At 39.8% G+C, this 12,224-nt stretch overlaps 1 protein-coding gene across 1 annotated transcript in view; it reads right to left on the reverse strand.

Annotated features, from left to right (window-relative positions):
- The window catches only part of MRTFA (myocardin related transcription factor A), a 103,901-nt gene that overhangs the window by 47,209 nt on the left and 44,468 nt on the right, over positions 1–12,224 (reverse strand). The window lies entirely within an intron of this gene.

Raw genomic sequence — 12,224 nt, forward strand, 5'->3', positions numbered from 1 at the left:
AAGCTGGATCTCCTAGTAACTGGTCCACTGTTTTCCCCTCCATAACCTTTAGGTACCAGTCCCGGAATAAATAAGCAAATACAACTTAATTCAACAACAGACATCACCACCTCTAACTTCAAACAGGAGAATCTGTTTCACTGGGATGATCAGAGAAGGAACAGGGTGGGTTTTAGCCTTAGGGGGAGCTTAGCAATGCTAATAATTAGAATACTCATCTTTGCAGCAGTGAATTACACCGATTTTACTGGTGTATTTTGTACCTGTTTATCTCCCATGCCTTAAAAAATCATTTAGTGATACCCAAATTGTAAAACCACATCAACTATCACTTAGAACCAAAGCCTATTCTCTGAATATTCACTACTTCCATCCTTAGACTATATGATTAAAAACAGGTGAAGGATGTCCCAGAAGAGGGTACTCCTCATGTTCTGCTGCCTAGGTCACTTTATAGCATCACCAGCAAAATGGAGACCGGAAGTCGGGATAGAGACACACATCTCTGTTCATTTCTCATTCATCCGCCAAACAAATATTCACTAAGTAACTACCATGTGTCAGGCCCCATGTTAAGTGCTGGATACACCTGTGGTCTCTGCTCCTATATAAAGTTTTCAGTCCAGTGGGGAAACACACAGCAAATCACATATCAAAAGTACAAGTTATGATTAAGGTTTTACAAGAAAAGAATGAAGGATATGAGAGAGGTCAGACCCTGGAATTCATAGTTTCTCCTCCATATGCTCTGTAATAACCACCTTTTCACATATCCTCTTTACTACTGTATATATAGTCAATTATTTAAGATACTAAAACTCCTTAAAACACAGAGAGACCTTGGGGTAAACTGTATTAAAATAAATAAATTGGGGCACCTGAGTGGCTCAGCTGGTTGTATCTGACCCTTGATTTCAGTTCAGGTCATGATTTCACAGTCGTGAGATCAAGCCCCACACTGCCAGTGCTTGGGATTCTTTCCCTCCCCACCTCTCTCTGCCCCTGCCATCCCCCCCCCCTCAAAATAAATACATAAACTTAAAAAAAAAGTTATGGGCACGCAGTGTCATTTATTCACTTTGTGTTTATTTGCTTCACACACTAGTTGGTAAACACACCAATTCACCTCATATCCATGCCTCCTTTAGTTCTTCCCTAGTTTCTTGTCAAAACTCTTCTCAGGCATTCATTCAAGAGATATGAGGTTCTACTAATATATGCCAGATATTTTGCTCGCTGCTGGAAATACAGCAATGGACAAAGTCACTGCCTTCAGTGGCGTTTACACTTCCATGGGTTACAAGAGTGAAGAGTACTTTCAAAGAAATACTCAAGACACCACATCCTAACTAATCAGTTAGATTCTTCCCATTATTCAATTCATCCATTCAAGATCTTTTGCCCTCTCAAAGCCACAGTTGGGTACTAGAGTACTGGGTACTACAAGTATGAAAAAGACGTGGTTCTCATTCTCATGGAATTCTTACACCTAATGGGAAAGAGAAGCTCACAATGTCTGGGGAGCCTGGGCGCCTCAGTCAGTTAAGCGTCCAACTTTGGCTCAGGTCACGATCTCATGGTTCATGGGTTCGAGCCCTGCATCAGGCTCTGTGCTGACAGCACAGATTCTGTATTTTCTTCTCTCTCTGCCCCTCCCCTGCTTGTGCTCTGTCTCTCTCTCTCAAAAATAAATAAACATTAAAAAAATTAAAAAGAAAGAAAGAAAGAAAGACCTGATGTCTGTAATGCAGACTTCTACTTAAAAGGTCATAGAAAAATGCAACTTAGCTAATACACATGCCCCTCTAAGGGTCCCTGACAAATCCAGTCATCTGGTCTTATGGGTGATATACATGTATGCATAAATAATAAAAAGAAATAGTGGTTCCTTAAAAATAATAAAAGTCCAGGGCACCTGGGTGGCTCAGTTGGCTAAGCTCCGACTTCAGCTCAGGTTATATCTCACAGTTTGTGGGTTCGAGCCCTGCTGACAGTTCAGAGCCTGAAGCCTGCTTCAGAGTCTGTGTCTCCCTCTCTCTCTCTGCCCTTCCCCGCTCACACTCTGTCTCTCTCTCTCTCTCTCTCAAAATAAATAAACCTTAAAAAAATTTTAAAAATAATAAAATCCAAGTAGTTCTCTACTTTTTAGATGTTACAGGAATGCAAAGGTGATAGTACCCAACACTGGAAGTCACAGAGAAACAAGATCTTTTCTACATGGGGTAAGAATAGTGAAGCCATAAATGGGGTCTTAAAAATATTTTATCCTCATGATCAATCTGTACTAAAGTTTCAAGTAATTTAAAAAAAAATTTTGTTTTAAGTTTTTATTTACTTCTTTTGAGAGAGACAGCATGACCCAGGGAGGGGCAGAGAGAGAGGGAGGGAGGGGGAGAGACAGGGAGAGGGAAGGAGAGAGAGAGAATCCTGAGCAGGCTTTGCCGGGTCAGCACAGAGCCTGATGTGGGGCTTGAATCCACGAACATGAGATCATGACCTTGGCTGAAATCAAGAGTCGGATGCTTAACTGACTGACCCATGCAGGTGTCCCTCACGTAATTTCTTGGTGTCATTCCCAAAAAGTAGTACTCGTCCGGGTCCCTATTTATCGTAATTTCTCACAAGTCCTTCCTGATAGAGGCCAGAGAGATACAAGAAGAAAGAGAGGTGTCTGTGCTCCCTTGCTCTTTTCCTTGGCCTTTCCTGGTTTCTGGTTCTCAGACCCTAGAGAGCATCCCTGGAATTGTTTCCCTCTCCTGAGTTGTACGTAGGATTTCCTCAAGCTTTCCAGATGCTGAGTTTTTTTAGACCCTTTCATGGTTCATTTTCTTTCTTCAACTTGGGAAACCGGCCTAAATGGGTCAGTACAATGTACACTGCACCAAACTGTGTTTCTGGCTTTTGTGCTTTTAATACAAACAACAGCATTTTTAAGGCCCAGTGTATTCTATAATTAGCCCTACCCTTAAGCAGAAAGGGCTTACTGTCAACCTAACTATAATTTCTGGGGAAAGGGGCGAGCGAGCAAGACATATGGGGTTGGTTATACGAATATTTCATAAGTTCCAAGTGGATCCAATACACTTACAGAACTGACCAAGAACATCAGAGAAAGAATCACAAGACACAATCCTGGCTCTGCTGCCACCTAATCCAGTCACTTAACTTCTTTTAGCCTCCATTTTCCCACTAGAATACAATTTGTAAAAACAATCCTTGCCCTTTGAACTTAAAAAAAAAAAAAAAAAGTTCCACAATGTATGTGAAAAGTGCTTTGTAAAACTATAACACAAAAACATAGCTTTTCTCTAGGACCGTAGACACGGCTAGTAATCTGGTACCACACTTCCAAGGACATGCTTTACTTTGCAAAATGAAAGGGCTTATGTCAAAACATCCAATGTTGTTCTGGGACAGGGGGGACCAGGAGGGAGCTGGGGGAGGAGAGAAGAAAAAAAGAAGAGAGAAGAGGAGAGGGGAGAAAAAGGGTAGGGAAGGGCTTTGTTTCCTTTTGGAAGGTAGTTCTGACAGTGAAGAAGCACCCTCTGTTCTCAGACTCCATTCAACCTGGTATGTCTAAAGGGCAAGACCCAGTGAAAGACAGAAGGATCAGTACCCATTCATTAATAAAATGAAATACATAGTGAGTGTTCAAAGCATGATCCTGAAATTCTAAGCTGTCAATACAGAAATGGTAGTTAAAGGACCCAGAAAGGTCATTTATCTGTTGGCAGAGAAAAAAAGATCTGCAGAAATTCCGATCCAGAGGTAAGACAAAAGGAGGAAGGAGAGGTAAGAAAAACATGGTTAATTCTCCCTGGGATCCTACTGATCCACCATCTAAAAATCATACACCTTGTGGTATCCTGGACTGGATTTTGGAATAGAAAAAGCAAATCAGTGGGAAAGCAGCTGAAATTCAAATAAAGTGTGGAATTTACTTAGTAGTATACCAATGTTAACCTCTTAGTTTTGACAAATGTACCATTGTTACGTAAGATGCTAACATTAGGGGCAACTGGGTGAAGGGTATATGGGAACTCTGTACTATCTGTGACTTTTTTGTAAGTCTAAAATGACTCCAAAATAAAAAGCTTATTTAAAAGAACCCATTGATTTGACTCTCCCTTCAGAAAGATTTATGAATCAATTACTAAAGCATATTAAGGGTCAGGTTTTTGAAACTGAAATGTTACCATCTCTTGGACAAAAGAAATTGCTGATTAATTCCTATAAAAGACTAATTAGTTATGAAGAATAATGATGGGCCTTTTAATAAACTCAAAACATAAAATGATTTGTGGCATAAACAAATAGAATGAACCACAATGTAATCCTGAAGAGAGATAAAATCACGCATATGAAAAACCACCTATGAGATTTCAAATTTGGTTATCAATATGCTCAATCATTCAACCCTTTTGCAATCCGGTAAATTTCTCTTTTATCTCTGTATATATTGTGTAAACATGAGTTAAATTATCTCTCGAATAATCTGCTTTCCATATCAAAGTAATACCAAAAATTGATAAATATTATCTATTTAATCTGAATACTCTCAGGGACTCAGGCAGAGAGATAAGGTATCTTCCTGGGGTAGCAAACCTGGGCTACTTATATACCTGCCCTGACATGTATGTGCAAAGGATAAGCTTATGAAAATCTAACTTAAGCCACTAAAATATGTAAGACAAAAGGTCTCTGTATGGTGAAATAATAAAATGGTGAAAACACACATGTGCTATCTTACTCAATTCTTAAAACAAAGCTACGTGGAAGGTACTATCATTTTTTTTTTAATTTGTTTATTTTGAGAGACAGCGAGCACCAGCAGGGAAAGGAGCAGAGACAGGGAGGGAGAGAGAGAGAGAATCCCGAGCAGCGTGACACTGCCAGTGCAGAGCCCAACCTGGGGCTCGATCCCAGGAACCATGAGGTCGCGACATGAGCCGAAACCAAAAGTCGGATGCTTAACTAATACCCAAGCACCTGGAAGGCTTATCCTATTTAGTTTCTTGATATTTTTGAAATTAACTTTCAGTGTTTGTTATTCTGTAGTTGAGGAAACTGAGCATAAGACAGATTAAGCAATTTGCCTAAGGTCACAGAGTAAGTAAAGGGCAAAGCAGAAACTGGAACCCAGCTCCATCTCCATCTACAGCCAGAGCCCTCAGCCACTCTTCTATGTTGTGTTTCTCTTCCTTCATAAAACAGATCAGTTCCTCATGTTTAAAAATGACACTATTAAGAGTGCTTTCTGCATGATGTCGCTGGAAAAAAAAAGTGATCTACCTACTTACTAGTAAGGGGGAAATCCAGGTGATTTCAGTGAATAGTAAATGGCATTTCAGAACTCTAGAATCTAAAAGCTTCCCGTATTAAAATTCCAAAAGGAATAGAGATTAACAGGATAACAGTGGTCACATGTAAAGGTCATTCAAAGGGGCTCCTCCCAGGGACAGGAGGTGAAGGATACAAGAGAACTTCGCAGGCCTACTTCCCAATTGGCTCTCAAGACAGAAACATCCACACTGAGGAAGCACCTACTTCCTGGTACAACTTCATTCCTGCATTCTTCCCTGGTTTTTCCCTGGTATTAGTAAGAGTCTGGGTCGAATGATTCATTCATTCATGGAACTAATATTTAGTAGGGACCTACTTACTATATGCTAGGCCCCATGCTAGATGAATACAGCAGTAAAATGGACAGATGAGATCCTTGCCCTCACAGAGCATATGTTCTAGTGGGAAAAACATAATAAAAAGTTATTTATGTTATAATTTCCAGTGGCACATTATATGAAGAAAAATACAGCAGAATAAGAGAACAGAGAGTGACTGGGGTGATAATTTTACAGAGTACACAAGGAAGGCCCTTCTGAGGAGACACACATAACTCTTATAAAGAAACCTAAATGATATGATAAACCACGAAAAGATCTGGAGAAAGAGTGTTCCAGGCAGCAGAAATAAATAGCAAGTGCAAAGGCACTGAGGCGAGAAAAAGGCCTCTCTTGAGAAGGAAACGAAGATATAAGAGATGAGGAATCTAATATGTTGAACTCCTACATTATGCAGTCACTGGGTTGGATGTACTGCTTTAGTGACTCCTTTCATCTCAGCAGCTATTTGAGGTATGTATTACCTCTATTTTATAGATGAAGAAACAGTGGCTCAAAGAGGTTAACTAACTATGCACAGCTAGTTAAGAGGCAGGGACAGAGTTCAAACACAGATTGGCCTGATACCAAAGTATGTGCTTTTTCTACCACATCACATTTAATGCCAGAGTCATAAGAAAAAAAATTAATAATTATGCATAAATAAGTAAATAAATCAAACTCTCTCCCATATCCTCAAAATGTGGGGCTCACCATTTCATTTTGGGTAGCTGCTCATCTCACTCTGGAAGTAATGTCCTTCTCTAATTGCAGCGGGCAGATCTCCAACTGCCAGCTACTTCAATGTCATTGGTCACTTTCCTAAGGATCTGTAAGGCACTGCTCAAACAACTCCCTCATACAAGATCTGAGCAGAACATGGACTTGCACCAGAGGTCTGAATGTGGTGTAGATAAATTGGGAACGTGCTTCCTTTAGACTGGCAGGGCCATCTGAACAAACCCTTCCAACGTTAAAGGCCCCAGGAACAGCGTTTTCCCTGCCGCATTAGTTCTGCACGTTCACCCAGGCAATGTGGGCAACCTGAAGCTCATTTGCCATTCTCTGTTGGTATTATTGGTGCTGACATTTTGCACCCAGCTTTGTTGAGGGTGGGTGACAGGTGAGCAGATTCAAAATTTGGAACATGATAGTCACTCTACAGCAAACCAGAAGGGACAAAAAATCCTTTCCCTGAAAAATATATTAGAGTACTTATTCTTTCTAGATCTTTATAATGTGGACTTGAAAAACATAGCATGATAGAATATTCATGACTGAAATAATGAAGGAGGCCTATATCTCCATATAAATTCTGTAAATATTTAGAAAGTTAGTTTTTTTTTTTTCTATCAAAGTATTGCAAACTCTCCCAACAGGCTTATCCTATTTAGTTTCTTGATATTTTTGAAATTAACTTTCAGTGTTTGTTGTAATTAATGACATTTAACAGAAATTCTGAGGGGAAAAAGGTAAATTTTGATTAAAATAATTATTTATTTTTTAATTAAAAATATTTATTTACTTTTGGGAGAGAGAGAGAGAGAGAGAGACAGAGACAGAATGTAAGCAGGGGAGGGGCACAGAGAGGGAGACACAGAATCTGAAGCAGGATCCAGGCTCTGAGCTGTCAGCACAGAGCCTGACGCAGGGCTAGAACCCATGAACCACAAGATCATGACCTGAGCTGAAGTCAGATGCTTTACCTGAGCCACCCAGGTGCCCTTAAAATAATTTTTTAAGTTAATTTTTTTTTTAGGGCAAGGATTAGGAAAAAGAGAGGTGATCAGAAATGAGAAATTTGGCCAAATGTGTTAAAAATACACACATACAAAAATCTGGAAGTTCTTCAAATATTTATGTGTAAAGTTCTCTATGGGCATTTAAAGGAAAACACAATAGTTTTTCCTCTTAAAGCCTAGGTGATGTAAAATTTTACCTGTCTCAAAAAAATTAAAAGAGTGTTTTAAAATAAATTTTGGCAAAAGCTAACGGCAAAATTTTTCTTCTCTGTAGAAGATGGAAAGGCAAAGAAAGAGGCAAAAATTAAGGCAAAAATTAAATTTCATGCCGCACATGAAGTACGAAAGCTATAAGTCTATCAGCTAAAATTGCTGGAAGAGCTTCAATTCTCAAGATCAAATACACAAAGGAAACACCAGTCTATTATAATACGGTAGCCCATCTACTGCAGGATTTTCCCTCTCTCATTCCTCCTCTAGGTTTAGTAGAGACATCGGAGAAGTGAATGTGTATGTAACTGTAAGGGAGTTCATGTTGTTTGAAGAGTGCAACTTTGTATTTCCTCAAGTTTATGTGGTCAAATTTGCAAGTGGAACATTTCATTACTGCAGGTTTTGCACAAAATTTTACGAAACAAACCTACATTAAGTTAAAGCAGAACTGAAATCAATGCCTTTTCTGGCCACTTCAGGAATGAGTGCCATATATTTTCCTATCACAGAATCCTCCTTTTCATTTAAATACTTGGCTCCTTCAACACATTCCAGCTCCAAAGCTAAAATGGAAGTAGAATATAAAGTAACCAAACAATTACGCAGTTACCACATACCACATTTTTCTAGCACAATTTTGAGGGATGCAGAAGGTGCCACACCTACCAGCAGAATACTTATTTTTAAAATGTCCTGGCTACTAGCTTGTAGTTTCCCTCCTCCTGCATTTTCAAATCATCTCAGTATTAACATCCCTCCCTAAGAAGCCTCACCCTAGTTGTTTTGAAAAAATGCATTACACTTGTCTGACACACTGTGTGATACACAAGACCCCTCTTTCCCTAGTTTTTCTGCCTCATCAAGGCATGAAAACAGCCAGAACCACAGCAACAGCTGGGGATCATTAAACCGACAGAAATAGCTTAGGAGACTCCAATGGTGTGTGCGTGGGGGGAGGAGAGGCTCAGTATCAGATTAAAAAAATCAAAAGGGCAACAGAAAGGAGGGGGGGGGGTGGAGAAAGGTGAAGCCTAAGAAGTCCATCACACCCAAATTTCCTTTACATAGCCAAAGGGATGCACTGAAGCAAAAGGAGGGACAGGTGACTGCAGCCTAACTTGCCTAGCCCCCACCTATTCTCACATGGAAGGCTTAGTCAAACCTGAAAATGTGGGTCAGTGAAGACAGGTGGGGAGTGGGAAGGTAGGGGGGATTCATGGCATCTCAAAGGCTAATCCTAGTCTGGAGGAATCTGGATGGGAGTCAGTTCTGGGGCTGTGCTGACAGTAAAAATCAACTTCAAGAGGTGGGGGTATGAAAAATATATGCTAACCCCTAAGTGGACTCAGAGACCAACCCAGTCCCAAGGAATCCCTTCAACTGGGGAGGACCAAATGCTCGATGAAATGCAGGCTGTCGGGGCTGTTCCTGCCAGAGCACAACCACGCCTCCAATGCTAGCTTTGTAATCTGCCAGGCCTCCGAAGGTCAGTACAGGAATGTGCCATCTGCCTGGCCCGCTGCCCGAGTGTGTTCAGCACATATCTGAATGCCCCACAGGAGCTTTATTCAGATCACTGCATAGGAATGGGCTTGCATATCCTGATCCACATGACTTCAAGTCTGGTTAGTCTTAGGGTCCCTGGGTATTCTCTCTATCCCACTGGCTAGGTTGTCATTTAATATCATCAGGTCCTCTCCCACCAAGGCATATTCTTCATAACCAATCTCACAGGACTGCAGTTTCAGACAGTTCCTCACCTGCAAGCCTGAACAGGAAATGATTCGATTGCAGATATTATGACTGCAACTCTCTTTGGCAAGAGTGTTTGGTAACTGTGGGATTGCATGAACTTCAGCTGAACATTTTATTTGATGCATCTAATGATTTACTAGAGAAGGCTCTGGGCCGATGGCTGTTCTCAACAAAAACAACCACTAAATTACCCTCTTCTAGAATGGCTTCTTTTCTAACTCATAAATGTTGGAGGAAAAAAATGCTTATGCATATTTCCAAATTATACCAGTTTTGGCTAAGTATATTTGAACACCATTTTCTATGGTTTTCCAAAAAAAAGCAATTGGCTTGTGCTGAATATTTCATTAGTAAGGGCAGGAAACACACAAAAATAAACCTACTAAAGAAGACTAAAAAAGCTATATGTATTTAGTTTACACACACACACACACACACACACACACACACACACACAAACACAGGTATATCTCACATACAGTTCATTTTAAGGCTGCATAACACCGAAGGACAGGATATGTGTCAAACTACTGTAACTAATCACTTTTCAGTGTGTGCAGCCTACGTGGGAGTAACTGTACCAATATATTTCTCATCAACTTTTAACAGAGTACATTCTTTACCAGAAATATAAAAAATTAATGTCATAATATTTATAACCGATCACTTACTATGTACATGCCTTAGTACTAGGTACAAGGTAGGAACTGAGAAGAAAGACAACCCTATATGTTTAAATAATACTTTACACAGCTATTTTCACACATATGATCTTATTTGACTCTATGAGTCAGGATGGCAGACATCACACCCATGATATAATAAAAGACACAGGTTTGCCAAGCTTAGAGCAGTTTAGCCAAACTCACATTGGCAAGATCAAACCAAGACTTTGTTCTTGACTATAGGCTCAAAGCTGGAGCGCTAGCTGCCTACCACAGAAAGGCTTTCAGCCCTCAAGGAATTAATCTCTGACACCCAATGCCTTGGCCAGTGTTTCTCAGATGTACCAAATTTCTTCTCAGTAAGAATCTCACCAATCTCCTGGAACAGCATCATATTCTGAATCTAATTCAAGCAATTGTGGGAAGGGTTACTTATTCATATCACTGACAATTAAAAGATGTGAGTTTCTTCTGAAGGCTAGAATTATTAACATGAGCCTGAATAAAACTGAATTAGGACAGAGTGCTCAAAATGTATGTCATTTAGGATAAACACATTTTCTTATGGGCATAACACTGCCCTCTAGTGCCAGGAAACACAGTACCCTCAACAAAAACAACCACTACACTACCCTCTTCTAGAATGGTTTCTTTTCTAACTCATAAACCTTGGAGGAAAAATATGCTCATCCATATTTCCAAACTATACCAGTTTTGGCTAAGTAACTAGACTAGACTAACTAACTAGACTAACAGCTAATGCATATTAACCACCTACTATGTATAAACACACTTCACTAATAAACACTTTAAAGGGAGAAAAAAAGAAATGGTTAAGCCTATCACACACATACAATCATAACAACTATATAGGCCCCTCAAGGAATTTATAAATATAATAGAGAAGATAAGAAATGTAAAACAAATCACAATAATCAAAGACAGTGTTGTAAGTGCTTTGAGTTTGCAGATGATGAATCACTAGAGTACAAAAAGGATCAGGAAAGCTTTGTAGGAGCAGCAGCATATAAACCATCTTTGGAGGACTTCATAAACCAGATATGAACAAAAACCAAAAACTAGATGGGAGCCAAGACCTAGGGATAGGAAGTATTATAAGGTTAAGAATGTTAACTAATATGCTCTGATTTAGATATAGAATTAAGAATTAAGTCTGTGAAAGGGAGTAGTAGAAGGTATCTGGAAAGGTTGGCAAAATGTCTAAAACTGTGCCTTCCAATATGGCAGCCACTTGTCACATATGCTATTTAAATTTAATTAAAATTAAATACAATTAAAAATTCAGTCACATTTCAAGTCACCGCAGCCACATTTCAAGTCTCAAGAGCTACATGTGGCTAGTGGCCACTGTATTGGACAATATAGATATAGCACTAAGCAGTGCTGTACCAGCAAGTTGTATTAAACCACAAAACATCAACCTTTCGAGGGCTTCTTCTAAAAAATGCAGATCTGATCCTATTAATAATGAAAACCACAGGGGCGCCTGGGTGGCTCAGTTGGTTAAACATCCGACTCTTGATTTCGGCTCAGGTCATCATGATCTCACAGATTGTGAGACCGAGCTCCACATTGGGCTCTGTGCTGACAGTGTGGAGCCTGCTTCGGATTCTCTCTCCCTCGCTCTCTGTCCCTCCCTAACCCTCTTGAAACAAATAAATAAGCTTAAAAAAATAATGGAAACCCCATAGGTCCTAATGCCATAAGGGGTAAATAAAAAAGTGTGGCCCCAGGGCACATGGGTGGCTCAGTCGGTTAAAAATCTGACTTTGGCTCAGGTCATGATCTCGCGGTTCATGAGTTTGAGTTCTTCATCGGGCTCTGTGCTGACAACTCAGCTTCGGATTCTGTGTCTCCCCCTCTCTCTCTGCCCCTCCCCCCCCCCCCCCCTTGCTTTCTCTCAAAAATAAATAAAAACATTAAAAAAAAAAAGTGTGGTCCCTATCCTCCGAGGCATTCCCAACTGTCAACTAAAACAACAGTAAAAGTATCACACACACACACACACACACACACACACACACACAGCCTCCTATAATCCTAAACAATTATGTTTAAAAATGTGTGACAGCTTTTAGAATCTGTTTTGTTTTTTTTTGTTTTTTTTTTAATTAGGAAAAAGGAAGCCAGAGCTAAGAAAACTATGAAAGAAGGAAAGGATTATCATC

This window comes from Panthera uncia, chromosome B4, assembly GCF_023721935.1.
Source record: "Panthera uncia isolate 11264 chromosome B4, Puncia_PCG_1.0, whole genome shotgun sequence".
Lineage (NCBI taxonomy): Eukaryota > Metazoa > Chordata > Mammalia > Carnivora > Felidae > Panthera > Panthera uncia.